Genomic DNA, 6,000 nt, shown 5'->3' with positions numbered 1-6,000 from the left:
AAAGAGGTCATGAGGGGAAGGAGAAGGAGGAAGGGGCATGAGAAAGAGAGAGAGAGAGAGAGAGAAAGAGAGAGAGAGGTGGGAGAAAAATAGTGTAAATGAGCAAGCAGTAGTATACCTAGCTTCTAGCAAAACTGACTTACTAGATGTTTCATCCAGAATATTCACAATTTTCTCAAGATTTCCATCACTGAACCTCCAATAAATCAGAGTTTCTTAACCTTTTCTGTGTCATGGACCCAGTCTGGTGAAGCCTATGGACCCCCTCTTTGAATAATGTTTTTATATAACATAAAATAAAATACATAAGATTACAAAAGAAATCAATTATATCAAAATTTTGTTCAGTTATTTTTTTAGTCGTGTCCGACTCTTTGTGACCTTATTTGGAGATTTTCTTGCTAAAGATTCTGGAGTGGTTTGCCATTTCCTTCTCCAGATCATTTTACAGATGAGGAAACTGAGGCAAACAGGGTTAAACAATTTTCCCAGGGTCACACAGGTAGTAAGTGTCTGAGGCCAGATTTGAACTCAGCAAGATGAGTCTTCCTGTCTCCAAGCCTGGCACTCTATCCACTATGCTACCTAGCTGCCCATTATATCGAAGTAATCATCAAAAAAAATTTTTTAAGTTCACAGACCCCAGGCTAATAACCTCTACAATAAAGTAAGGCCTAGAGAGATAAACCAACAAACCACATACCAGTGGGAAATAGCTTGTACTAGGAAGCAGAAAGTCATAGCTTCACAGATTTAGAATTTGAAGAGATTTTCAAAGATAACTAGTCCAGGGGGTTAAATTCAAATAGAAATAGGGGGCATTAATCTGTATATAAGGATCCTTGTAGGCTACATATTGACTAAGTTTTAAAATGTAATGTTATCCATGTCCTGTTGTATTTTTATTTATTTTGTTAAATATTTTCTAATTACATTTTAAATTGGTTTTGGGTACACTGGGAGTGTTGGGCCCTGTATTTGACAACTCTAGTCTAGTCCAATTTTCTCATTTTACTCTTGAGAAAAATGAGAATCCGGCAGCTTAGTTGACATTTCAGGAGGCACTGTCAGCATCCTCTTGGTTCAGAATCAACGTTGGGACAAAAGGAAGCACTCACGAGTCATTGAATAGTTAACAAAAGGAGATTTAGTTTGTCTTGACACAGCAAGGATATGAAACAAGGATACAGGGCACTCAGCTTCCCTGGGCTTATGGAAATGCGTCTGATCATCAGAGCAAGATAGGATGAAGGACATGGTGACCCGCATGGTCTTCAGAAATCCAAAAAAATAAAAATTAAAAAAAATTTAAAAATAAATAATAAATAAATAAATAAATTTTTAAAAAAGGAAAAAAAAAAAAAGAAATCCACCAAGTCTGAGAGGTCCTGAGTACACATGGCTGGGATTTTTTAATGTCTTTTCAGTGATCAGGAAGCTGCACAGGGGAAGCAGGGACAGCATTATCTTACTTTTAGGGAAAGTAAATCTCTAAGGATTAGGGAAGCAGAAGGAATTGGGCTTCCTCATGTTGTGGAGGGGAAGGGAGGAAGGAAGAAACTGGGTCCAGGAAACCCTGGTAAATATTAGTGCTATCACAATTGCCTCTTCCAATTCCGTGTCTTTGTATCTGTTCTTTTTCTTACTGCCTTCATGGTCTTAGGAAAGTCATTTTATTTGGCATTTGGGGAGATTCTTTGTTTATTTGTGACTGCAAATAAATTATTACATAATAATATAAAGAAGTTGTATAAACCAATTTTAGCAAACAATGAGCTAATCTTTCTGGGTTCCCATTACCTCCATCAAAGGGCTAGATCAGATGTTCTTTTGAGAGCCCTTCCAGATCTGAGAAAAAAGAAATATCCAGTTAGTATACATGGTGAGACATAAGTCAGAATCTTTAAGTTTTAAGCTACTAAAGCTTAAAACTGCCCTATACCTTTGGAGTCACCTTGTAAAATAATAACATCTATTTATAGTAATGTAAATTTTTAAAAATACTCTTCTCAAAGCTATCTTGTGAGGTAGGTAGGTACCACAAGTTCTGTTATAGTAGTATTATCTCCATTTTTCAGATGAAAAAACTGAGGTCCCAAAAGATCAAGGGACTTGCCTTGAATCAAACAGTTTGCATGGAGCAAAGTCAAGATTTGAACCCACATCTTCTGGCTCTGAAATGGATTTTCTTACTCACTGCATCAAGGCTTCTCAGGAGGCAGTAGAACCATTTTCTCATCCCAGTTCTGCCAATAACTTGTAGTTTGACTTTGGACAAATCACCACCCTTCCCAGGATCTCAGTTTCCTCATCTATACATGGAGGGAATTGGAATAAATAACCTCTCAGGCCCATTCTAGCTCTGATGCTCTGAAATTTCCTCTCCTATAGGTTCAGTTCATGTGGCTAAAATTCAAAGTCAAAACGCTTACTCTGACTTTGATCATTCCAGCCCTGAGGATTAAAGTCTGGTGGATTTTAAATAACAAACATGGTTTTATCAATCAAATTAAATAAATAGACAAATAAAGAGGTAATTGGTCTCTAGCAACATCTGTGAGCCCTGAGTAATAACATCCAGAAACAGTTCATTAGGTAAGATTAGGATTTCCTTCCCTTCACCAGTCAGTATCCTTCCAAAGCTGGCTGCCTCTTCCTCTCAGATTTCCACACTGGCAGCATTACCTTTGGAGACCTCTCATTCCCTCCGAATAGCAAATTTCAGGGTTGTGCAACATTAGCCTGCTCATTTCATCTAGGATTATTGTCCTGGGACCTTTGGACAGACTAGTTAGCAAATTTATAATACATTTGCAATTCCCAAAGCTAGCTCCTAGCTTGTCAACTAAGTTCTGCCTCTGATTAGGGACCATTGATGGCCATCAGGAAATAAAGCTATTTGGACTTCCCAAGCATATTTGAATTATACAAGTCTTACATTTCACACCAGGGAGTCATAATTCAGCAACACATTCCTGTTCTAATATCTCCCCAGGAAGGCATAAGGCTTATTATTATTTATAACCGATAACTGGTCTGGGGTCTCAGTAGGGTAAACAGAAAAGCCTTTGTGTACTTTCTGATGAGTGTTCATATTAGCTGCTAGAAACATTTTCTTTCATCCTGATCTGTTATTTCATTCATGCGGAGGACTCCCAGTAGCAAAGTCCCTTCACTGTTCATCACAACTAGAACTTAGATAATCTGAAAGGGTTGTCTGGGGGCTCTGAGAATTTGAGTGACTTGCCCTTTGTCACACAGCTAGTGTGTGTCAGAGTCTAGATTTGAACCCAAGTCTTCCTGATTTCAAGGTGGACTTATCATCCACTACACTGACTCTCTTTGGGCATAGAATAGGTGTAATTATAGAATGTCATTGGGAGATAGGGAGAAAACCACTGAATTTTGCTGTAAATTTCCAATAATGAGACAAATGCCGTGAAACTCATGGCATAACCAATTTAGAACTGCCAGGTGACTACCTCATTCTGCTACATAATCAAAGTATATGCTGACCCAGCCCATCAATGTCCACCTCCAGCCCTAGGACTCACTCTTTTGAATTCTTTCTCCAATTTAGCTTCTTAAACCTTAAGGAAATAACCTACTTAGCCATACCTCAATGTGATCCCCAGGGAGGACATGATTTTGGACATTATCTTTTTCTAGATCAGAGAACCAGGCTATGACATTAGCTTAGCAAGCAGCCTCTGAAAAGATTAATGAGGTCCCTAAGGCTATGTAACTGTCACCTAAACTCATTGCCTCCTTCTGCTTTCTCTCCTCTGCTCTCCTAAGGGGCATGCTTGGCCCAAGAAGTCTTGTTCTTAGCATGCCCTTAGCAAGTATCTTTATTCCATCCTTCTTTCTCCTCTGAGACTACAGCTGGCTCTCTACGCCTCCTGTCACATTCAAGCAGAGAATCATGGAATCTTCCCATTAAAAAGGGTTGTGTTGTTATTATTGTTCAGTTGTACAGTCTTGTCTGACTCTATGTGGCCCCGTGGACTTTGTCCATTGGGTTTTCTTGGAAAAGATATGGGAGGGGGCGGAGCCGAGATGGCAGAGTAAAAGCAGTAACTTGCTTGAGCTCTCCCCCAAACTCCTCCAAATACCTGTAAAAAATGGCTCCAAACAAATTCTAAAGCAGCAGAACCCACAAAAAGACAGAGTGAAACAAATTTCCAGCCCAAGACAAGCTGGATGGTTGATCGGAAAGGTATATCGTGCTGGGTAGGGAGAGAAGCACAGTTCAGCGTGGGTGTGCACGCCTTAGCAAACCTGGAGCAGGCCTCAGAGGACTGAATCTCAGGCAGATGTGGCGGTTTCCAGACTTCTCAACCCATGAAGGCCAAAGACAACTTAGAAGGTCAGTGGGAAAAATCTGTTTCTGCAGTGGTGAGAGAGAAGCATGGTGGGGTTCCAGTCCCAGTCCCCGAGTGTGGCCCTGGGGTGGTGGCTGCCTCCTGAGCTTCAGGCCCACAGATTGAGGGGGAATCAAGTGGCTGATCAGAAGGGAATTGCAGGGATCTCTTTGCTGATGCAGGATTCTCTTGCTTTGCCTGTGCTTGGATCTGGGTCACAGCTCTGGGTGGCGGTCCTGGGGCGAGGAGGAGCACTGGCATGGTGGAGCTTGTAGTAATTGTGGATAGAAAATCCTCCTTACAGTTCCAAGACAGAAAAGAGTGCTCGTGGTCACTCACAGACCAGAGCACAGGCCAGGAAAGGAGTAAACACCTTGCCCTTGATCATAACACCTTGGAAGAACTGAAAATTTTCAGGTCCCTAGAAGTATCTCTGAAACCAGCTGCACAAAATCCCTGAAGCTTGGGACAGTACACTCTCCACAGTGGAAGCAGATCCCTACCTTAATGAAGAGTTTATATCTCAAGTACTTGGCTGGGATCATGAGCAAGCAGGGAAAAAACAATCAGACCATAGAATCTTTCTTTGGTAACAAAGAAGATCAAAACATACAACCAGAAGAAGACAACACAGTCAAAGCTCCTACATCCAAAGCCTCCAAGAAAAATATGAATTGGTCCCAGGCCACGAAAAAGCTCAAAAAGGAATTTGAGAAACATATAAGAGGAGTAGAGGAAAAACTGAGAGTGATGCAAAAAATCATGAAAAACAAGTCAACAGCTTGCTAAAGGAGACCCAAAAAAATGCTGAAAAAAATAACACCTTAAAAAATAGCCTAACCCAAATGGCAAAAGAGGTCCAAAAAGTCAATGAGGAAAAGAATGCCCTAAAAAGCAAAACTGGTCAAATGGAAAAGGAAGTCCAAAAGCTGACTGGAGAAAATACTTCCTTAAAAATTAGAATGAAGCAATTGGAAGCTAGTGATTTTATGAGAAATCAAGACACTATAAAACAAATTCAAAAGAACGAAAAAATAGAAAACAATGTGAAATATCTCATTGGAAAAACAACTGACCTGGAAAATAGATCCAGGAGACAGAATTTAAAAATTATTGGACTTATCTGAAAGCCATGATCAAAAAAAGAGCCTAGACATCATCTTTCAAGAAATTATCAAGGAAAACTGCCCTGATATTTTAGAATCAGAGGGCAAAATAGAAATTGAAAGAATTCACCGATCACCTCCTGAAAGAGATCCCCAAAGGAAAACTCCTAGGAATGTTGTAGCCAAATTCCAGAATTCCCAGGTCAAGGAGAAGATATTTCAAGCAGCCAGAAAGAAACAATTCAAGTAACGTGGAAACACAATCAGGATAACATAAAATTTAGCAGCTTCTACATTAAGGGACCACAGGGCTTGAAATACAATATTCTGGAGGGCAAAGGAGATGGGATTACAACCAAGAATCAACTACCCAGCAAAACTGAGCATAATCCTTCAGGGGGAAAATGGATATTCAGTGAAATAGAGGACTTTCAAGCATTCTTGATGAAAAGACCACAGCTTATCAGAAAATTTGACTTTCAGATACAAGACTCAAGAAAAACATGAAGAGGTAAATAGGAAAGAGAAAT

Source organism: Vombatus ursinus, unplaced genomic scaffold (assembly GCF_900497805.2).
Source record: "Vombatus ursinus unplaced genomic scaffold, bare-nosed wombat genome assembly UNPS02009835.1, whole genome shotgun sequence".
Taxonomy (NCBI): Eukaryota; Metazoa; Chordata; class Mammalia; order Diprotodontia; family Vombatidae; genus Vombatus; species Vombatus ursinus.
Note: the sequence above shows the minus strand (reverse complement) of the source record.